Below are 20,344 nucleotides of genomic sequence, written 5' to 3' on the forward strand. Positions count from 1 at the left end.
TTATCTGTTCTTACTATGCAACAAGCTTGGCAATGACAAGTTAAAAATAAAATGTATGTACATTTTAGAATGGAGAATGCGGGCATCGATCCCGCTACCTCTCGCATGCTAAGCGAGCGCTCTACCATTTGAGCTAATTCCCCCGTGTGCTCCCTCAGAATAACATTTCAAAAGTAATGGTAATGCCTACCACACTTTATTTGATGTCAAATTGCCCATTACATGAGTGTTCAGTTCACTCCTAACTGATGCCTTACCTCCACTTAGGGGATGTTTTACAGTTCAGGTTGGCCTGTTTAGTACTTGAATAGGAGTAATATGGCTGTATGTTAATCTAGACTAATGCCCTACCTAATCTTGAAGTTACATTTCCCACCAATGGGAAACCAAAGATATACAATTTTTGGGAGTTATTGCATGTCTAATGCAAGATGAATTGCCATATTATGAGATCCAATGCAATAATCCTGCAAAAATTACTCGTTTTCGCCCAACGTGGGGCTCGAACCCACGACCCTGAGATCAAGAGTCTCATGCTCTACCGACTGAGCTAGCCAGGCTCCCTCTTTAAAGTAGTATGCAAACTGATCGTTTTTCATTAAGAAAACCAGTTCCTGGATATTCCTCAACTCTTGTTTTTCAAGGAACTTATCATTTATAGATCCCTCAGTGGACAGAGTGTCAAGTAAAATGAGACAAAATTGAAATGGAAGTTGTGGAAATGTCATTGTGAGATTGCATAAGAACTCAAATTGCTCTCACAAGCTAACGAATACCTAAACCCTTTTGATAAAACCACTTTAGTTGTTATGATGTGACCATATATGAAAGCCATCTGTGATTTATCTGTTCTTACTATGCAACAAGCTTGGCAATGACAAGTTAAAAATAAAATGTATGTACATTTTAGAATGGAGAATGCGGGCATCGATCCCGCTACCTCTCGCATGCTAAGCGAGCGCTCTACCATTTGAGCTAATTCCCCTGTGTGCTCCCTCAGAATAACATTTCAAAAGTAATGGTAATGCCTACCACACTTTATTTGATGTCAAATTGCCCATTACATGAGTGTTCAGTTCACTCCTAACTGATGCCTTACCTCCACTTAGGGGATGTTTTACAGTTCAGGTTGGCCTGTTAAGTACTTGAATAGGAGTAATATCGCTGTATGTTAATCTAGACTAATGCCCTACCTAATCTTGAAGTTACATTTCCCACCAATGGGAAACCAAAGATATACAATTTTTGGGAGTTATTGCATGTCTAATGCAAGATTAATTGCCATATTATGAGATCCAATGCAATAATCCTGCAAAAATTACTCGTTTTTGCCCAACGTGGGGCTCGAACCCACGACCCTGAGATTAAGAGTCTCATGCTCTACCGACTGAGCTAGCCGGGCTCCCTCTTTAAAGTAGAACGCAAACTGATCGTTTTTCATTAAGAAAACCAGTTCCTGGATATTCCTCAACTCTTGTTTTTCAAGGAACTTATCATTTATAGATCCCTCAGTGGACAGAGTGTCAAGTAAAATGAGACAAAATTGAAATGGAAGTTGTGGAAATGTCATTGTGAGATTGCATAAGAACTCAAATTGCTCTCACAAGCTAACGAATACCTAAACCCTTTTGATAAAACCCCTTTAGTTGTTATGATGTGACCATATATGAAAGCCATCTGTGATTTATCTGTTCTTACTATGCAACAAGCTTGGCAATGACAAGTTAAAAATAAAATGTATGTACATTTTAGAATGGAGAATGCGGGCATCGATCCCGCTACTTCTCGCATGCTAAGCGAGCGCTCTACCATTTGAGCTAATTCCCCTGTGTGATCCCTCAGAATAACATTTCAAAAGTAATGGTAATGCCTACCACACTTTATTTGATGTCAAATTGCCCATTACATGAGTGTTCAGTTCACTCCTAACTGATGCCTTACCTCCACTTAGGGGATGTTTTACAGTTCAGGTTGGCCTGTTAAGTACTTGAATAGGAGTAATATCGCTGTATGTTAATCTAGACTAATGCCCTACCTAATCTTGAAGTTACATTTCCCACCAATGGGAAACCAAAGATATACAATTTTTGGGAGTTATTGCATGTCTAATGCAAGATTAATTGCCATATTATGAGATCCAACACAATAAATCTGCAAAAAATACATGTTTTTGCCCAACGTGGGGCTCGAACCCACGACCCTGAGATTAAGAGTCTCATGCTCTACCGACTGAGCTAGCCGGGCTCCCTCTTTAAAGTAGAATGCAAACTGATCATTTTTCATTAAGAAAACCAGTTCCTGGATATTCCTCAACTCTTGTTTTTCAAGGAACTTATCATTTATAGATCCCTCAGTGGACAGAGTGTCAAGTAAAATGAGACAAAATTGAAATGGAAGTTGTGGAAATGTCATTGTGAGATTACATAAGAACTCAAATTGCTCTCACAAGCTAACGAATACCTAAACCCTTTTGATAAAACCCCTTTAGTTGTTATGATGTGACCATATATGAAAGCCATCTGTGATTTATCTGTTCTTACTATGCAACAAGCTTGGCAATGACAAGTTAAAAATAAAATGTATGTACATTTTAGAATGGAGAATGCGGGCATCGATACCACTACCTCTCGCATGCTAAGCGAGCGCTCTACCATTTGAGCTACTTCCCCTGTTCAGTTCACTCCTAACTGATGCCTTACCTCCACTTAGGGGATGTTTTACAGTGCAGGTTGGCCTGTTTAGTACTTGAATAGGAGTAATATCGCTGTATGTTAATCTAGACTAATGCCCTACCTAATCTTGAAGTTACATTTCCCACCAATGGGAAACCAAAGATATACAATTTATGGGAGTTATTGCATGTCTAATGCAAGATTAATTGCCATATTATGAGATCCAATGCAATAATCCTGCAAAAATTAATCGTTTTCGCCCAACGTGGGGCTCGAACCCACGACCCTGAGATTAAGAGTCTCATGCTCTACCGACTGAGCTAGCCAGGCTCCCTCTTTAAAGTAGTATGCCAACTGATCGTTTTTCATTAAGAAAACCAGTTCCTGGATATTCCTCAACTCTTGTTTTTCAAGGAACTTATCATTTATAGATCCCTCAGTGGACAGAGTGTCAAGTAAAATGAGACAAAATTGAAATGGAAGTTGTGGAAATGTCATTGTGAGATTGCATAAGAACTCAAATTGCTCTCACAAGCTAACGAATACCTAAACCCTTTTGATAAAACCACTTTAGTTGTTATGATGTGACCATATATGAAAGCCATCTGTGATTTATCTGTTCTTACTATGCAACAAGCTTGGCAATGACAAGTTAAAAATAAAATGTATGTACATTTTAGAATGGAGAATGCGGGCATCGATCCCGCTACCTCTCGCATGCTAAGCGAGCGCTCTACCATTTGAGCTAATTCCCCCGTTTGCTCCCTCAGAATAACATTTCAAAAGTAATGGTAATGCCTACCACACTTTATTTGACGTCAAATTGCCCATTACATGAGTGTTCAGTTCACTCCTAACTGATGCCTTACCTCCACTTAGGGGATGTTTTACAGTTCAGGTTGGCCTGTTTAGTACTTGAATAGGAGTAATATCGCTGTATGTTAATCTAGACTAATGCCCTACCTAATCTTGAAGTTACATTTCCCACCAATGGGAAACCAAAGATATACAATTTTTGGGAGTTATTGCATGTCTAATGCAAGATGAATTGCCATATTATGAGATCCAATGCAATAATCCTGGAAAAATTACTCGTTTTCGCCCAACGTGGGGCTCGAACCCACGACCCTGAGATCAAGAGTCTCATGCTCTACCGACTGAGCTAGCCGGGCTCCCTCTTTAAAGTAGAATGCAAACTGATCATTTTTCATTAAGAAAACCAGTTCCTGGATATTCCTCAACTCTTGTTTTTCAAGGAACTTATCATTTATAGATCCCTCAGTGGACAGAGTGTCAAGTAAAATGAGACAAAATTGAAATGGAAGTTGTGGAAATGTCATTGTGAGATTACATAAGAACTCAAATTGCTCTCACAAGCTAACGAATACCTAAACCCTTTTGATAAAACCCCTTTAGTTGTTATGATGTGACCATATATGAAAGCCATCTGTGATTTATCTGTTCTTACTATGCAACAAGCTTGGCAATGACAAGTTAAAAATAAAATGTATGTACATTTTAGAATGGAGAATGCGGGCATCGATACCACTACCTCTCGCATGCTAAGCGAGCGCTCTACCATTTGAGCTACTTCCCCTGTTCAGTTCACTCCTAACTGATGTCTTACCTCCACTTAGGGGATGTTTTACAGTGCAGGTTGGCCTGTTTAGTACTTGAATAGGAGTAATATCGCTGTATGTTAATCTAGACTAATGCCCTACCTAATCTTGAAGTTACATTTCCCACCAATGGGAAACCAAAGATATACAATTTATGGGAGTTATTGCATGTCTAATGCAAGATTAATTGCCATATTATGAGATCCAATGCAATAATCCTGCAAAAATTACTCGTTTTCGCCCAACGTGGGGCTCGAACCCACGACCCTGAGATTAAGAGTCTCATGCTCCACCGACTGAGCTAGCCAGGCTCCCTCTTTAAAGTAGTATGCAAACTGATCGTTTTTCATTAAGAAAACCAGTTCCTGGATATTCCTCAACTCTTGTTTTTCAAGGAACTTATCATTTATAGATCCCTCAGTGGACAGAGTGTCAAGTAAAATGAGACAAAATTGAAATGGAAGTTGTGGAAATGTCATTGTGAGATTGCATAAGAACTCAAATTGCTCTCACAAGCTAACGAATACCTAAACCCTTTTGATAAAACCACTTTAGTTGTTATGATGTGACCATATATGAAAGCCATCTGTGATTTATCTGTTCTTACTATGCAACAAGCTTGGCAATGACAAGTTAAAAATAAAATGTATGTACATTTTAGAATGGAGAATGCGGGCATCGATCCCGCTACCTCTCGCATGCTAAGCGAGCGCTCTACCATTTGAGCTAATTCCCCCGTGTGCTCCCTCAGAATAACATTTCAAAAGTAATGGTAATGCCTACCACACTTTATTTGACGTCAAATTGCCCATTACATGAGTGTTCAGTTCACTCCTAACTGATGCCTTACCTCCACTTAGGGGATGTTTTACAGTTCAGGTTGGCCTGTTTAGTACTTGAATAGGAGTAATATCGCTGTATGTTAATCTAGACTAATGCCCTACCTAATCTTGAAGTTACATTTCCCACCAATGGGAAACCAAAGATATACAATTTTTGGGAGTTATTGCATGTCTAATGCAAGATGAATTGCCATATTATGAGATCCAATGCAATAATCCTGCAAAAATTACTCGTTTTCGCCCAACGTGGGGCTCGAACCCACGACCCTGAGATCAAGAGTCTCATGCTCTACCGACTGAGCTAGCCAGGCTCCCTCTTTAAAGTAGTATGCAAACTGATCGTTTTTCATTAAGAAAACCAGTTCCTGGATATTCCTCAACTCTTGTTTTTCAAGGAACTTAGCATTTATAGATCCCTCAGTGGACAGAGTGTCAAGTAAAATGAGACAAAATTGAAATGGAAGTTGTGGAAATGTCATTGTGAGATTGCATAAGAACTCAAATTGCTCTCACAAGCTAACGAATACCTAAACCCTTTTGATAAAACCACTTTAGTTGTTATGATGTGACCATATATGAAAGCCATCTGTGATTTATCTGTTCTTACTATGCAACAAGCTTGGCAATGACAAGTTAAAAATAAAATGTATGTACATTTTAGAATGGAGAATGCGGGCATCGATCCCGCTACCTCTCGCATGCTAAGCGAGCGCTCTACCATTTGAGCTAATTCCCCCGTGTGCTCCCTCAGAATAACATTTCAAAAGTAATGGTAATGCCTACCACACTTTATTTGATGTCAAATTGCCCATTACATGAGTGTTCAGTTCACTCCTAACTGATGCCTTACCTCCACTTAGGGGATGTTTTACAGTTCAGGTTGGCCTGTTTAGTACTTGAATAGGAGTAATATCGCTGTATGTTAATCTAGACTAATGCCCTACCTAATCTTGAAGTTACATTTCCCACCAATGGGAAACCAAAGATATACAATTTTTGGGAGTTATTGCATGTCTAATGCAAGATGAATTGCCATATTATGAGATCCAATGCAATAATCCTGCAAAAATTACTCGTTTTCGCCCAACGTGGGGCTCGAACCCACGACCCTGAGATCAAGAGTCTCATGCTCTACCGACTGAGCTAGCCCGGCTCCCTCTTTAAAGTAGTATGCAAACTGATCGTTTTTCATTAAGAAAACCAGTTCCTGGATATTCCTCAACTCTTGTTTTTCAAGGAACTTATCATTTATAGATCCCTCAGTGGACAGAGTGTCAAGTAAAATGAGACAAAATTGAAATGGAAGTTGTGGAAATGTCATTGTGAGATTGCATAAGAACTCAAATTGCTCTCACAAGCTAACGAATACCTAAACCCTTTTGATAAAACCACTTTAGTTGTTATGATGTGACCATATATGAAAGCCATCTGTGATTTATCTGTTCTTACTATGCAACAAGCTTGGCAATGACAAGTTAAAAATAAAATGTATGTACATTTTAGAATGGAGAATGCGGGCATCGATCCCGCTACCTCTCGCATGCTAAGCGAGCGCTCTACCATTTGAGCTAATTCCCCTGTGTGCTCCCTCAGAATAACATTTCAAAAGTAATGGTAATGCCTACCACACTTTATTTGATGTCAAATTGCCCATTACATGAGTGTTCAGTTCACTCCTAACTGATGCCTTACCTCCACTTAGGGGATGTTTTACAGTTCAGGTTGGCCTGTTAAGTACTTGAATAGGAGTAATATCGCTGTATGTTAATCTAGACTAATGCCCTACCTAATCTTGAAGTTACATTTCCCACCAATGGGAAACCAAAGATATACAATTTTTGGGAGTTATTGCATGTCTAATGCAAGATTAATTGCCATATTATGAGATCCAATGCAATAATCCTGCAAAAATTACTCGTTTTTGCCCAACGTGGGGCTCGAACCCACGACCCTGAGATTAAGAGTCTCATGCTCTACCGACTGAGCTAGCCGGGCTCCCTCTTTAAAGTAGAACGCAAACTGATCGTTTTTCATTAAGAAAACCAGTTCCTGGATATTCCTCAACTCTTGTTTTTCAAGGAACTTATCATTTATAGATCCCTCAGTGGACAGAGTGTCAAGTAAAATGAGACAAAATTGAAATGGAAGTTGTGGAAATGTCATTGTGAGATTGCATAAGAACTCAAATTGCTCTCACAAGCTAACGAATACCTAAACCCTTTTGATAAAACCCCTTTAGTTGTTATGATGTGACCATATATGAAAGCCATCTGTGATTTATCTGTTCTTACTATGCAACAAGCTTGGCAATGACAAGTTAAAAATAAAATGTATGTACATTTTAGAATGGAGAATGCAGGTATCGATCCCGCTACTTCTCGCATGCTAAGCGAGCGCTCTACCATTTGAGCTAATTCCCCTGTGTGCTCCCTCAGAATAACATTTCAAAAGTAATGGTAATGCCTACCACACTTTATTTGATGTCAAATTGCCCATTACATGAGTGTTCAGTTCACTCCTAACTGATGCCTTACCTCCACTTAGGGGATGTTTTACAGTTCAGGTTGGCCTGTTAAGTACTTGAATAGGAGTAATATCGCTGTATGTTAATCTAGACTAATGCCCTACCTAATCTTGAAGTTACATTTCCCACCAATGGGAAACCAAAGATATACAATTTTTGGGAGTTATTGCATGTCTAATGCAAGATTAATTGCCATATTATGAGATCCAACACAATAAATCTGCAAAAAATACACGTTTTCGCCCAACGTGGGGCTCGAACCCACGACCCTGAGATTAAGAGTCTCATGCTCTACCGACTGAGCTAGCCGGGCTCCCTCTTTAAAGTAGAATGCAAACTGATCATTTTTCATTAAGAAAACCAGTTCCTGGATATTCCTCAACTCTTGTTTTTCAAGGAACTTATCATTTATAGATCCCTCAGTGGACAGAGTGTCAAGTAAAATGAGACAAAATTGAAATGGAAGTTGTGGAAATGTCATTGTGAGATTACATAAGAACTCAAATTGCTCTCACAAGCTAACGAATACCTAAACCCTTTTGATAAAACCCCTTTAGTTGTTATGATGTGACCATATATGAAAGCCATCTGTGATTTATCTGTTCTTACTATGCAACAAGCTTGGCAATGACAAGTTAAAAATAAAATGTATGTACATTTTAGAATGGAGAATGCGGGCATCGATACCACTACCTCTCGCATGCTAAGCGAGCGCTCTACCATTTGAGCTACTTCCCCTGTTCAGTTCACTCCTAACTGATGCCTTACCTCCACTTAGGGGATGTTTTACAGTGCAGGTTGGCCTGTTTAGTACTTGAATAGGAGAAATATCGCTGTATGTTAATCTAGACTAATGCCCTACCTAATCTTGAAGTTACATTTCCCACCAATGGGAAACCAAAGATATACAATTTATGGGAGTTATTGCATGTCTAATGCAAGATTAATTGCCATATTATGAGATCCAATGCAATAATCCTGCAAAAATAACTCGTTTTTGCCCAACGTGGGGCTCGAACCCACGACCCTGAGATTAAGAGTCTCATGCTCTACCGACTGAGCTAGCCGGGCTCCCTCTTTAAAGTAGAACGCAAACTGATCGTTTTTCATTAAGAAAACCAGTTCCTGGATATTCCTCAACTCTTGTTTTTCAAGGAACTTATCATTTATAGATCCCTCAGTGGACAGAGTGTCAAGTAAAATGAGACAAAATTGAAATGGAAGTTGTGGAAATGTCATTGTGAGATTGCATAAGAACTCAAATTGCTCTCACAAGCTAACGAATACCTAAACCCTTTTGATAAAACCCCTTTAGTTGTTATGATGTGACCATATATGAAAGCCATCTGTGATTTATCTGTTCTTACTATGCAACAAGCTTGGCAATGACAAGTTAAAAATAAAATGTATGTACATTTTAGAATGGAGAATGCGGGCATCGATCCCGCTACTTCTCGCATGCTAAGCGAGCGCTCTACCATTTGAGCTAATTCCCCTGTGTGCTCCCTCAGAATAACATTTCAAAAGTAATGGTAATGCCTACCACACTTTATTTGATGTCAAATTGCCCATTACATGAGTGTTCAGTTCACTCCTAACTGATGCCTTACCTCCACTTAGGGGATGTTTTACAGTTCAGGTTGGCCTGTTAAGTACTTGAATAGGAGTAATATCGCTGTATGTTAATCTAGACTAATGCCCTACCTAATCTTGAAGTTACATTTCCCACCAATGGGAAACCAAAGATATACAATTTTTGGGAGTTATTGCATGTCTAATGCAAGATTAATTGCCATATTATGAGATCCAACACAATAAATCTGCAAAAAATACACGTTTTCGCCCAACGTGGGGCTCGAACCCACGACCCTGAGATTAAGAGTCTCATGCTCTACCGACTGAGCTAGCCGGGCTCCCTCTTTAAAGTAGAATGCAAACTGATCATTTTTCATTAAGAAAACCAGTTCCTGGATATTCCTCAACTCTTGTTTTTCAAGGAACTTATCATTTATAGATCCCTCAGTGGACAGAGTGTCAAGTAAAATGAGACAAAATTGAAATGGAAGTTGTGGAAATGTCATTGTGAGATTACATAAGAACTCAAATTGCTCTCACAAGCTAACGAATACCTAAACCCTTTTGATAAAACCCCTTTAGTTGTTATGATGTGACCATATATGAAAGCCATCTGTGATTTATCTGTTCTTACTATGCAACAAGCTTGGCAATGACAAGTTAAAAATAAAATGTATGTACATTTTAGAATGGAGAATGCGGGCATCGATACCACTACCTCTCGCATGCTAAGCGAGCGCTCTACCATTTGAGCTACTTCCCCTGTTCAGTTCACTCCTAACTGATGCCTTACCTCCACTTAGGGGATGTTTTACAGTGCAGGTTGGCCTGTTTAGTACTTGAATAGGAGAAATATCGCTGTATGTTAATCTAGACTAATGCCCTACCTAATCTTGAAGTTACATTTCCCACCAATGGGAAACCAAAGATATACAATTTATGGGAGTTATTGCATGTCTAATGCAAGATTAATTGCCATATTATGAGATCCAATGCAATAATCCTGCAAAAATTACTCGTTTTCGCCCAACGTGGGGCTCGAACCCACGACCCTGAGATTAAGAGTCTCATGCTCTACCGACTGAGCTAGCCAGGCTCCCTCTTTAAAGTAGTATGCAAACTGATCGTTTTTCATTAAGAAAACCAGTTCCTGGATATTCCTCAACTCTTGTTTTTCAAGGAACTTATCATTTATAGATCCCTCAGTGGACAGAGTGTCAAGTAAAATGAGACAAAATTGAAATGGAAGTTGTGGAAATGTCATTGTGAGATTGCATAAGAACTCAAATTGCTCTCACAAGCTAACGAATACCTAAACCCTTTTGATAAAACCACTTTAGTTGTTATGATGTGACCATATATGAAAGCCATCTGTGATTTATCTGTTCTTACTATGCAACAAGCTTGGCAATGACAAGTTAAAAATAAAATGTATGTACATTTTAGAATGGAGAATGCGGGCATCGATCCCGCTACCTCTCGCATGCTAAGCGAGCGCTCTACCATTTGAGCTAATTCCCCCGTGTGCTCCCTCGGAATAACATTTCAAAAGTAATGGTAATGCCTACCACACTTTATTTGACGTCAAATTGCCCATTACATGAGTGTTCAGTTCACTCCTAACTGATGCCTTACCTCCACTTAGGGGATGTTTTACAGTTCAGGTTGGCCTGTTTAGTACTTGAATAGGAGTAATATCGCTGTATGTTAATCTAGACTAATGCCCTTCCTAATCTTGAAGTTACATTTCCCACCAATGGGAAACCAAAGATATACAATTTTTGGGAGTTATTGCATGTCTAATGCAAGATGAATTGCCATATTATGAGATCCAATGCAATAATCCTGCAAAAATTACTAGTTTTCGCCCAACGTGGGGCTCGAACCCACGACCCTGAGATCAAGAGTCTCATGCTCTACCGACTGAGCTAGCCGGGCTCCCTCTTTAAAGTAGAATGCAAACTGATCATTTTTCATTAAGAAAACCAGTTCCTGGATATTCCTCAACTCTTGTTTTTCAAGGAACTTATCATTTATAGATCCCTCAGTGGACAGAGTGTCAAGTAAAATGAGACAAAATTGAAATGGAAGTTGTGGAAATGTCATTGTGAGATTACATAAGAACTCAAATTGCTCTCACAAGCTAACGAATACCTAAACCCTTTTGATAAAACCCCTTTAGTTGTTATGATGTGACCATATATGAAAGCCATCTGTGATTTATCTGTTCTTACTATGCAACAAGCTTGGCAATGACAAGTTAAAAATAAAATGTATGTACATTTTAGAATGGAGAATGCAGGCATCGATACCACTACCTCTCGCATGCTAAGCGAGCGCTCTACCATTTGAGCTACTTCCCCTGTTCAGTTCACTCCTAACTGATGCCTTACCTCCACTTAGGGGATGTTTTACAGTGCAGGTTGGCCTGTTTAGTACTTGAATAGGAGTAATATCGCTGTATGTTAATCTAGACTAATGCCCTACCTAATCTTGAAGTTACATTTCCCACCAATGGGAAACCAAAGATATACAATTTATGGGAGTTATTGCATGTCTAATGCAAGATTAATTGCCATATTATGAGATCCAATGCAATAATCCTGCAAAAATGACTCATTTTCGCCCAACGTGGGGCTCGAACCCACGACCCTGAGATTAAGAGTCTCATGCTCTACCGACTGAGCTAGCCAGGCTCCCTCTTTAAAGTAGTATGCAAACTGATCGTTTTTCATTAAGAAAACCAGTTCCTGGATATTCCTCAACTCTTGTTTTTCAAGGAACTTATCATTTATAGATCCCTCAGTGGACAGAGTGTCAAGTAAAATGAGACAAAATTGAAATGGAAGTTGTGGAAATGTCATTGTGAGATTGCATAAGAACTCAAATTGCTCTCACAAGCTAACGAATACCTAAACCCTTTTGATAAAACCACTTTAGTTGTTATGATGTGACCATATATGAAAGCCATCTGTGATTTATCTGTTCTTACTATGCAACAAGCTTGGCAATGACAAGTTAAAAATAAAATGTATGTACATTTTAGAATGGAGAATGCGGGCATCGATCCCGCTACCTCTCGCATGCTAAGCGAGCGCTCTACCATTTGAGCTAATTCCCCTGTGTGCTCCCTCAGAATAACATTTCAAAAGTAATGGTAATGCCTACCACACTTTATTTGATGTCAAATTGCCCATTACATGAGTGTTCAGTTCACTCCTAACTGATGCCTTACCTCCACTTAGGGGATGTTTTACAGTTCAGGTTGGCCTGTTAAGTACTTGAATAGGAGTAATATCGCTGTATGTTAATCTAGACTAATGCCCTACCTAATCTTGAAGTTACATTTCCCACCAATGGGAAACCAAAGATATACAATTTTTGGGAGTTATTGCATGTCTAATGCAAGATTAATTGCCATATTATGAGATCCAACACAATAAATCTGCAAAAAATACACGTTTTCGCCCAACGTGGGGCTCGAACCCACGACCCTGAGATTAAGAGTCTCATGCTCTACCGACTGAGCTAGCCGGGCTCCCTCTTTAAAGTAGAATGCAAACTGATCATTTTTCATTAAGAAAACCAGTTCCTGGATATTCCTCAACTCTTGTTTTTCAAGGAACTTATCATTTATAGATCCCTCAGTGGACAGAGTGTCAAGTAAAATGAGACAAAATTGAAATGGAAGTTGTGGAAATGTCATTGTGAGATTACATAAGAACTCAAATTGCTCTCACAAGCTAACGAATACCTAAACCCTTTTGATAAAACCCCTTTAGTTGTTATGATGTGACCATATATGAAAGCCATCTGTGATTTATCTGTTCTTACTATGCAACAAGCTTGGCAATGACAAGTTAAAAATAAAATGTATGTACATTTTAGAATGGAGAATGCGGGCATCGATACCACTACCTCTCGCATGCTAAGCGAGCGCTCTACCATTTGAGCTACTTCCCCTGTTCAGTTCACTCCTAACTGATGCCTTACCTCCACTTAGGGGATGTTTTACAGTGCAGGTTGGCCTGTTTAGTACTTGAATAGGAGAAATATCGCTGTATGTTAATCTAGACTAATGCCCTACCTAATCTTGAAGTTACATTTCCCACCAATGGGAAACCAAAGATATACAATTTATGGGAGTTATTGCATGTCTAATGCAAGATTAATTGCCATATTATGAGATCCAATGCAATAATCCTGCAAAAATAACTCGTTTTTGCCCAACGTGGGGCTCGAACCCACGACCCTGAGATTAAGAGTCTCATGCTCTACCAACTGAGCTAGCCGGGCTCCCTCTTTAAAGTAGAACGCAAACTGATCGTTTTTCATTAAGAAAACCAGTTCCTGGATATTCCTCAACTCTTGTTTTTCAAGGAACTTATCATTTATAGATCCCTCAGTGGACAGAGTGTCAAGTAAAATGAGACAAAATTGAAATGGAAGTTGTGGAAATGTCATTGTGAGATTGCATAAGAACTCAAATTGCTCTCACAAGCTAACGAATACCTAAACCCTTTTGATAAAACCCCTTTAGTTGTTATGATGTGACCATATATGAAAGCCATCTGTGATTTATCTGTTCTTACTATGCAACAAGCTTGGCAATGACAAGTTAAAAATAAAATGTATGTACATTTTAGAATGGAGAATGCGGGCATCGATCCCGCTACTTCTCGCATGCTAAGCGAGCGCTCTACCATTTGAGCTAATTCCCCTGTGTGCTCCCTCAGAATAACATTTCAAAAGTAATGGTAATGCCTACCACACTTTATTTGATGTCAAATTGCCCATTACATGAGTGTTCAGTTCACTCCTAACTGATGCCTTACCTCCACTTAGGGGATGTTTTACAGTTCAGGTTGGCCTGTTAAGTACTTGAATAGGAGTAATATCGCTGTATGTTAATCTAGACTAATGCCCTACCTAATCTTGAAGTTACATTTCCCACCAATGGGAAACCAAAGATATACAATTTTTGGGAGTTATTGCATGTCTAATGCAAGATTAATTGCCATATTATGAGATCCAACACAATAAATCTGCAAAAAATACACGTTTTCGCCCAACGTGGGGCTCGAACCCACGACCCTGAGATTAAGAGTCTCATGCTCTACCGACTGAGCTAGCCGGGCTCCCTCTTTAAAGTAGAATGCAAACTGATCATTTTTCATTAAGAAAACCAGTTCCTGGATATTCCTCAACTCTTGTTTTTCAAGGAACTTATCATTTATAGATCCCTCAGTGGACAGAGTGTCAAGTAAAATGAGACAAAATTGAAATGGAAGTTGTGGAAATGTCATTGTGAGATTACATAAGAACTCAAATTGCTCTCACAAGCTAACGAATACCTAAACCCTTTTGATAAAACCCCTTTAGTTGTTATGATGTGACCATATATGAAAGCCATCTGTGATTTATCTGTTCTTACTATGCAACAAGCTTGGCAATGACAAGTTAAAAATAAAATGTATGTACATTTTAGAATGGAGAATGCGGGCATCGATACCACTACCTCTCGCATGCTAAGCGAGCGCTCTACCATTTGAGCTACTTCCCCTGTTCAGTTCACTCCTAACTGATGCCTTACCTCCACTTAGGGGATGTTTTACAGTGCAGGTTGGCCTGTTTAGTACTTGAATAGGAGAAATATCGCTGTATGTTAATCTAGACTAATGCCCTACCTAATCTTGAAGTTACATTTCCCACCAATGGGAAACCAAAGATATACAATTTATGGGAGTTATTGCATGTCTAATGCAAGATTAATTGCCATATTATGAGATCCAATGCAATAATCCTGCAAAAATTACTCGTTTTCGCCCAACGTGGGGCTCGAACCCACGACCCTGAGATTAAGAGTCTCATGCTCTACCGACTGAGCTAGCCAGGCTCCCTCTTTAAAGTAGTATGCAAACTGATCGTTTTTCATTAAGAAAACCAGTTCCTGGATATTCCTCAACTCTTGTTTTTCAAGGAACTTATCATTTATAGATCCCTCAGTGGACAGAGTGTCAAGTAAAATGAGACAAAATTGAAATGGAAGTTGTGGAAATGTCATTGTGAGATTGCATAAGAACTCAAATTGCTCTCACAAGCTAACGAATACCTAAACCCTTTTGATAAAACCACTTTAGTTGTTATGATGTGACCATATATGAAAGCCATCTGTGATTTATCTGTTCTTACTATGCAACAAGCTTGGCAATGACAAGTTAAAAATAAAATGTATGTACATTTTAGAATGGAGAATGCGGGCATCGATCCCGCTACCTCTCGCATGCTAAGCGAGCGCTCTACCATTTGAGCTAATTCCCCCGTGTGCTCCCTCGGAATAACATTTCAAAAGTAATGGTAATGCCTACCACACTTTATTTGACGTCAAATTGCCCATTACATGAGTGTTCAGTTCACTCCTAACTGATGCCTTACCTCCACTTAGGGGATGTTTTACAGTTCAGGTTGGCCTGTTTAGTACTTGAATAGGAGTAATATCGCTGTATGTTAATCTAGACTAATGCCCTTCCTAATCTTGAAGTTACATTTCCCACCAATGGGAAACCAAAGATATACAATTTTTGGGAGTTATTGCATGTCTAATGCAAGATGAATTGCCATATTATGAGATCCAATGCAATAATCCTGCAAAAATTACTAGTTTTCGCCCAACGTGGGGCTCGAACCCACGACCCTGAGATCAAGAGTCTCATGCTCTACCGACTGAGCTAGCCGGGCTCCCTCTTTAAAGTAGAATGCAAACTGATCATTTTTCATTAAGAAAACCAGTTCCTGGATATTCCTCAACTCTTGTTTTTCAAGGAACTTATCATTTATAGATCCCTCAGTGGACAGAGTGTCAAGTAAAATGAGACAAAATTGAAATGGAAGTTGTGGAAATGTCATTGTGAGATTACATAAGAACTCAAATTGCTCTCACAAGCTAACGAATACCTAAACCCTTTTGATAAAACCCCTTTAGTTGTTATGATGTGACCATATATGAAAGCCATCTGTGATTTATCTGTTCTTACTATGCAACAAGCTTGGCAATGACAAGTTAAAAATAAAATGTATGTACATTTTAGAATGGAGAATGCAGGCATCGATACCACTACCTCTCGCATGCTAAGCGAGCGCTCTACCATTTGAGCTACTTCCCCTGTTCAGTTCACTCCTAACTGATGCCTTACCTCCACTTAGGGGATGTTTTACAGTGCAGGTTGGCCTGTTTAGTACTTGAATAGGAGTAATATCGCTGTATGTTAATCTAGACTAATGCCCTACCTAATCTTGAAGTTACATTTCCCACCAATGGGAAACCAAAGATATACAATTTATGGGAGTTATTGCATGTCTAATGCAAGATTAATTGCCATATTATGAGATCCAATGCAATAATCCTGCAAAAATGACTCATTTTCGCCCAACGTGGGGCTCGAACCCACGACCCTGAGATTAAGAGTCTCATGCTCTACCGACTGAGCTAGCCAGGCTCCCTCTTTAAAGTAGTATGCAAACTGATCGTTTTTCATTAAGAAAACCAGTTCCTGGATATTCCTCAACTCTTGTTTTTCAAGGAACTTATCATTTATAGATCCCTCAGTGGACAGAGTGTCAAGTAAAATGAGACAAAATTGAAATGGAAGTTGTGGAAATGTCATTGTGAGATTGCATAAGAACTCAAATTGCTCTCACAAGCTAACGAATACCTAAACCCTTTTGATAAAACCACTTTAGTTGTTATGATGTGACCATATATGAAAGCCATCTGTGATTTATCTGTTCTTACTATGCAACAAGCTTGGCAATGACAAGTTAAAAATAAAATGTATGTACATTTTAGAATGGAGAATGCGGGCATCGATCCCGCTACCTCTCGCATGCTAAGCGAGCGCTCTACCATTTGAGCTAATTCCCCCGTGTGCTCCCTCAGAATAACATTTCAAAAGTAATGGTAATGCCTACCACACTTTATTTGACGTCAAATTGCCCATTACATGAGTGTTCAGTTCACTCCTAACTGATGCCTTACCTCCACTTAGGGGATGTTTTACAGTTCAGGTTGGCCTGTTTAGTACTTGAATAGGAGTAATATCGCTGTATGTTAATCTAGACTAATGCCCTACCTAATCTTGAAGTTACATTTCCCACCAATGGGAAACCAAAGATATACAATTTTTGGGAGTTATTGCATGTCTAATGCAAGATGAATTGCCATATTATGAGATCCAATGCAATAATCCTGCAAAAATTACTCGTTTTCGCCCAACGTGGGGCTCGAACCCACGACCCTGAGATCAAGAGTCTCATGCTCTACCGACTGAGCTAGCCAGGCTCCCTCTTTAAAGTAGTATGCAAACTGATCGTTTTTCATTAAGAAAACCAGTTCCTGGATATTCCTCAACTCTTGTTTTTCAAGGAACTTATCATTTATAGATCCCTCAGTGGACAGAGTGTCAAGTAAAATGAGACAAAATTGAAATGGAAGTTGTGGAAATGTCATTGTGAGATTGCATAAGAACTCAAATTGCTCTCACAAGCTAACGAATACCTAAACCCTTTTGATAAAACCACTTTAGTTGTTATGATGTGACCATATATGAAAGCCATCTGTGATTTATCTGTTCTTACTATGCAACAAGCTTGGCAATGACAAGTTAAAAATAAAATGTATGTACATTTTAGAATGGAGAATGCGGGCATCGATCCCGCTACTTCTCTTATGCTAAGCGAGCGCTCTACCATTTGAGCTAATTCCCCTGTGTGCTCCCTCAGAATAACATTTCAAAAGTAATGGTAATGCCTACCACACTTTATTTGATGTCAAATTGCCCATTACATGAGTGTTCAGTTCACTCCTAACTGATGCCTTACCTCCACTTAGGGGATGTTTTACAGTTCAGGTTGGCCTGTTAAGTACTTGAATAGGAGTAATATCGCTGTATGTTAATCTAGACTGATGCCCTACCTAATCTTGAAGTTACATTTCCCACCAATGGGAAACCAAAGATATACAATTTTTGGGAGTTATTGCATGTCTAATGCAAGATTAATTGCCATATTATGAGATCCAACACAATAATCCTGCAAAAAATACACGTTTTCGCCCAACGTGGGGCTCGAACCCACGACCCTGAGATTAAGAGTCTCATGCTCTACCGACTGAGCTAGCCGGGCTCCCTCTTTAAAGTAGAATGCAAACTGATCATTTTTCATTAAGAAAACCAGTTCCTGGATATTCCTCAACTCTTGTTTTTCAAGGAACTTATCATTTATAGATCCCTCAGTGGACAGAGTGTCAAGTAAAATGAGACAAAATTGAAATGGAAGTTGTGGAAATGTCATTGTGAGATTACATAAGAACTCAAATTGCTCTCACAAGCTAACGAATACCTAAACCCTTTTGATAAAACCCCTTTAGTTGTTATGATGTGACCATATATGAAAGCCATTTGTGATTTATCTGTTCTTACTATGCAACAAGCTTGGCAATGACAAGTTAAAAATAAAATGTATGTACATTTTAGAATGGAGAATGCGGGCATCGATACCACTACCTCTCGCATGCTAAGCGAGCGCTCTACCATTTGAGCTACTTCCCCTGTTCAGTTCACTCCTAACTGATGCCTTACCTCCACTTAGGGGATGTTTTACAGTGCAGGTTGGCCTGTTTAGTACTTGAATAGGAGTAATATCGCTGTATGTTAATCTAGACTAATGCCCTACCTAATCTTGAAGTTACATTTCCCACCAATGGGAAACCAAAGATATACAATTTATGGGAGTTATTGCATGTCTAATGCAAGATTAATTGCCATATTATGAGATCCAATGCAATAATCCTGCAAAAATTACTCGTTTTCGCCCAACGTGGGGCTCGAACCCACGACCCTGAGATTAAGAGTCTCATGGTCTACCGACTGAGCTAGCCGGGCTCCCTCTTTAAAGTAGAACGCAAACTGATCGTTTTTCATTAAGAAAACCAGTTCCTGGATATTCCTCAACTCTTGTTTTTCAAGGAACTTATCATTTATAGATCCCTCAGTGGACAGAGTGTCAAGTAAAATGAGACAAAATTGAAATGGAAGTTGTGGAAATGTCATTGTGAGATTGCATAAGAACTCAAATTGCTCTCACAAGCTAACGAATACCTAAACCCTTTTGATAAAACCCCTTTAGTTGTTATGATGTGACCATATATGAAAGCCATCTGTGATTTATCTGTTCTTACTATGCAACAAGCTTGGCAATGACAAGTTAAAAATAAAATGTATGTACATTTTAGAATGGAGAATGCGGGCATCGATCCCGCTACCTCTCGCATGCTAAGCGAGCGCTCTACCATTTGAGCTAATTCCCCTGTGTGCTCCCTCAGAATAACATTTCAAAAGTAATGTTAATGCCTACGACACTTTATTTGACGTCAAATTGCCCATTACATGAGTGTTCAGTTCACTCCTAACTGATGCCTTACCTCCACTTAGGGGATGTTTTACAGTTCAGGTTGGCCTGTTTAGTACTTGAATAGGAGTAATATCGCTGTATGTTAATCTAGACTAATGCCCTACCTAATCTTGAAGTTACATTTCCCACCAATGGGAAACCAAAGATATACAATTTTTGGGAGTTATTGCATGTCTAATGCAAGATTAATTGCCATATTATGAGATCCAATGCAATAATCCTGCAAAAATTACTCGTTTTCACCCAACGTGGGGCTCGAACCCACGACCCTGAGATTAAGAGTCTCATGCTCGAACCCACGACCCTGAGATCAAGAGTCTCATGCTCTACCGACTGAGCTGGCCGGGCTCCCTCTTTAAAGTAGTATGCAAACTGATCGTTTTTCATTAAGAAAACCAGTTCCTGGATATTCCTCAACTCTTGTTTTTCAAGGAACTTATCATTTATAGATCCCTCAGTGGACAGAGTGTCAAGTAAAATGAGACAAAATTGAAATGGAAGTTGTGGAAATGTCATTGTGAGATTGCATAAGAACTCAAATTGCTCTCACAAGCTAACGAATACCTAAACCCTTTTGATAAAACACCTTTAGTTGTTATGATGTGACCATATATGAAAGCCATCTGTGATTTATCTGTTCTTACT

At 39.1% G+C, this 20,344-nt stretch overlaps 35 non-coding genes across 35 annotated transcripts; all 35 read right to left on the bottom strand.

Moving 5' to 3' along the window:
* Positions 1–70: 70 nt before the first annotated feature.
* Positions 71–143, bottom strand: TRNAA-AGC (transfer RNA alanine (anticodon AGC)). The gene has a single exon. It is a non-coding gene; the product is annotated as a tRNA-Ala (tRNA).
* A 344-nt stretch (positions 144–487) lies between these two features.
* On the bottom strand, positions 488–560 carry TRNAK-CUU (transfer RNA lysine (anticodon CUU)). Its single transcript has one exon. It is a non-coding gene; the product is annotated as a tRNA-Lys (tRNA).
* A 352-nt stretch (positions 561–912) lies between these two features.
* On the bottom strand, positions 913–985 carry TRNAA-AGC (transfer RNA alanine (anticodon AGC)). Its single transcript has one exon. It is a non-coding gene; the product is annotated as a tRNA-Ala (tRNA).
* Positions 986–1,329: 344 nt separating this feature from the next.
* On the bottom strand, positions 1,330–1,402 carry TRNAK-CUU (transfer RNA lysine (anticodon CUU)). Its single transcript has one exon. It is a non-coding gene; the product is annotated as a tRNA-Lys (tRNA).
* A 769-nt stretch (positions 1,403–2,171) lies between these two features.
* Positions 2,172–2,244, bottom strand: TRNAK-CUU (transfer RNA lysine (anticodon CUU)). The gene has a single exon. It is a non-coding gene; the product is annotated as a tRNA-Lys (tRNA).
* A 685-nt stretch (positions 2,245–2,929) lies between these two features.
* Positions 2,930–3,002, bottom strand: TRNAK-CUU (transfer RNA lysine (anticodon CUU)). Its single transcript has one exon. It is a non-coding gene; the product is annotated as a tRNA-Lys (tRNA).
* A 352-nt stretch (positions 3,003–3,354) lies between these two features.
* On the bottom strand, positions 3,355–3,427 carry TRNAA-AGC (transfer RNA alanine (anticodon AGC)). Its single transcript has one exon. It is a non-coding gene; the product is annotated as a tRNA-Ala (tRNA).
* Positions 3,428–3,771: 344 nt separating this feature from the next.
* TRNAK-CUU (transfer RNA lysine (anticodon CUU)) lies at positions 3,772–3,844 on the bottom strand. The gene has a single exon. It is a non-coding gene; the product is annotated as a tRNA-Lys (tRNA).
* Positions 3,845–4,529: 685 nt separating this feature from the next.
* Positions 4,530–4,602, bottom strand: TRNAK-CUU (transfer RNA lysine (anticodon CUU)). The gene has a single exon. It is a non-coding gene; the product is annotated as a tRNA-Lys (tRNA).
* Positions 4,603–4,954: 352 nt separating this feature from the next.
* On the bottom strand, positions 4,955–5,027 carry TRNAA-AGC (transfer RNA alanine (anticodon AGC)). The gene has a single exon. It is a non-coding gene; the product is annotated as a tRNA-Ala (tRNA).
* Positions 5,028–5,371: 344 nt separating this feature from the next.
* TRNAK-CUU (transfer RNA lysine (anticodon CUU)) lies at positions 5,372–5,444 on the bottom strand. The gene has a single exon. It is a non-coding gene; the product is annotated as a tRNA-Lys (tRNA).
* A 352-nt stretch (positions 5,445–5,796) lies between these two features.
* On the bottom strand, positions 5,797–5,869 carry TRNAA-AGC (transfer RNA alanine (anticodon AGC)). The gene has a single exon. It is a non-coding gene; the product is annotated as a tRNA-Ala (tRNA).
* Positions 5,870–6,213: 344 nt separating this feature from the next.
* On the bottom strand, positions 6,214–6,286 carry TRNAK-CUU (transfer RNA lysine (anticodon CUU)). Its single transcript has one exon. It is a non-coding gene; the product is annotated as a tRNA-Lys (tRNA).
* Positions 6,287–6,638: 352 nt separating this feature from the next.
* Positions 6,639–6,711, bottom strand: TRNAA-AGC (transfer RNA alanine (anticodon AGC)). The gene has a single exon. It is a non-coding gene; the product is annotated as a tRNA-Ala (tRNA).
* Positions 6,712–7,055: 344 nt separating this feature from the next.
* Positions 7,056–7,128, bottom strand: TRNAK-CUU (transfer RNA lysine (anticodon CUU)). Its single transcript has one exon. It is a non-coding gene; the product is annotated as a tRNA-Lys (tRNA).
* A 769-nt stretch (positions 7,129–7,897) lies between these two features.
* TRNAK-CUU (transfer RNA lysine (anticodon CUU)) lies at positions 7,898–7,970 on the bottom strand. Its single transcript has one exon. It is a non-coding gene; the product is annotated as a tRNA-Lys (tRNA).
* Positions 7,971–8,655: 685 nt separating this feature from the next.
* Positions 8,656–8,728, bottom strand: TRNAK-CUU (transfer RNA lysine (anticodon CUU)). Its single transcript has one exon. It is a non-coding gene; the product is annotated as a tRNA-Lys (tRNA).
* A 769-nt stretch (positions 8,729–9,497) lies between these two features.
* On the bottom strand, positions 9,498–9,570 carry TRNAK-CUU (transfer RNA lysine (anticodon CUU)). Its single transcript has one exon. It is a non-coding gene; the product is annotated as a tRNA-Lys (tRNA).
* Positions 9,571–10,255: 685 nt separating this feature from the next.
* On the bottom strand, positions 10,256–10,328 carry TRNAK-CUU (transfer RNA lysine (anticodon CUU)). The gene has a single exon. It is a non-coding gene; the product is annotated as a tRNA-Lys (tRNA).
* A 352-nt stretch (positions 10,329–10,680) lies between these two features.
* On the bottom strand, positions 10,681–10,753 carry TRNAA-AGC (transfer RNA alanine (anticodon AGC)). Its single transcript has one exon. It is a non-coding gene; the product is annotated as a tRNA-Ala (tRNA).
* Positions 10,754–11,097: 344 nt separating this feature from the next.
* Positions 11,098–11,170, bottom strand: TRNAK-CUU (transfer RNA lysine (anticodon CUU)). The gene has a single exon. It is a non-coding gene; the product is annotated as a tRNA-Lys (tRNA).
* A 685-nt stretch (positions 11,171–11,855) lies between these two features.
* TRNAK-CUU (transfer RNA lysine (anticodon CUU)) lies at positions 11,856–11,928 on the bottom strand. The gene has a single exon. It is a non-coding gene; the product is annotated as a tRNA-Lys (tRNA).
* Positions 11,929–12,280: 352 nt separating this feature from the next.
* TRNAA-AGC (transfer RNA alanine (anticodon AGC)) lies at positions 12,281–12,353 on the bottom strand. Its single transcript has one exon. It is a non-coding gene; the product is annotated as a tRNA-Ala (tRNA).
* A 344-nt stretch (positions 12,354–12,697) lies between these two features.
* On the bottom strand, positions 12,698–12,770 carry TRNAK-CUU (transfer RNA lysine (anticodon CUU)). Its single transcript has one exon. It is a non-coding gene; the product is annotated as a tRNA-Lys (tRNA).
* Positions 12,771–13,455: 685 nt separating this feature from the next.
* TRNAK-CUU (transfer RNA lysine (anticodon CUU)) lies at positions 13,456–13,528 on the bottom strand. Its single transcript has one exon. It is a non-coding gene; the product is annotated as a tRNA-Lys (tRNA).
* A 769-nt stretch (positions 13,529–14,297) lies between these two features.
* TRNAK-CUU (transfer RNA lysine (anticodon CUU)) lies at positions 14,298–14,370 on the bottom strand. Its single transcript has one exon. It is a non-coding gene; the product is annotated as a tRNA-Lys (tRNA).
* Positions 14,371–15,055: 685 nt separating this feature from the next.
* TRNAK-CUU (transfer RNA lysine (anticodon CUU)) lies at positions 15,056–15,128 on the bottom strand. The gene has a single exon. It is a non-coding gene; the product is annotated as a tRNA-Lys (tRNA).
* A 352-nt stretch (positions 15,129–15,480) lies between these two features.
* Positions 15,481–15,553, bottom strand: TRNAA-AGC (transfer RNA alanine (anticodon AGC)). The gene has a single exon. It is a non-coding gene; the product is annotated as a tRNA-Ala (tRNA).
* Positions 15,554–15,897: 344 nt separating this feature from the next.
* Positions 15,898–15,970, bottom strand: TRNAK-CUU (transfer RNA lysine (anticodon CUU)). The gene has a single exon. It is a non-coding gene; the product is annotated as a tRNA-Lys (tRNA).
* A 685-nt stretch (positions 15,971–16,655) lies between these two features.
* Positions 16,656–16,728, bottom strand: TRNAK-CUU (transfer RNA lysine (anticodon CUU)). The gene has a single exon. It is a non-coding gene; the product is annotated as a tRNA-Lys (tRNA).
* Positions 16,729–17,080: 352 nt separating this feature from the next.
* TRNAA-AGC (transfer RNA alanine (anticodon AGC)) lies at positions 17,081–17,153 on the bottom strand. Its single transcript has one exon. It is a non-coding gene; the product is annotated as a tRNA-Ala (tRNA).
* A 344-nt stretch (positions 17,154–17,497) lies between these two features.
* On the bottom strand, positions 17,498–17,570 carry TRNAK-CUU (transfer RNA lysine (anticodon CUU)). Its single transcript has one exon. It is a non-coding gene; the product is annotated as a tRNA-Lys (tRNA).
* A 769-nt stretch (positions 17,571–18,339) lies between these two features.
* Positions 18,340–18,412, bottom strand: TRNAK-CUU (transfer RNA lysine (anticodon CUU)). Its single transcript has one exon. It is a non-coding gene; the product is annotated as a tRNA-Lys (tRNA).
* A 685-nt stretch (positions 18,413–19,097) lies between these two features.
* Positions 19,098–19,170, bottom strand: TRNAK-CUU (transfer RNA lysine (anticodon CUU)). Its single transcript has one exon. It is a non-coding gene; the product is annotated as a tRNA-Lys (tRNA).
* A 352-nt stretch (positions 19,171–19,522) lies between these two features.
* TRNAA-AGC (transfer RNA alanine (anticodon AGC)) lies at positions 19,523–19,595 on the bottom strand. Its single transcript has one exon. It is a non-coding gene; the product is annotated as a tRNA-Ala (tRNA).
* Between the last annotated feature and the right edge of the window lie 749 nt (positions 19,596–20,344).

This window comes from Lissotriton helveticus, chromosome 1_2 (genome assembly GCF_964261635.1).
Source record: "Lissotriton helveticus chromosome 1_2, aLisHel1.1, whole genome shotgun sequence".
Taxonomy (NCBI): Eukaryota; Metazoa; Chordata; class Amphibia; order Caudata; family Salamandridae; genus Lissotriton; species Lissotriton helveticus.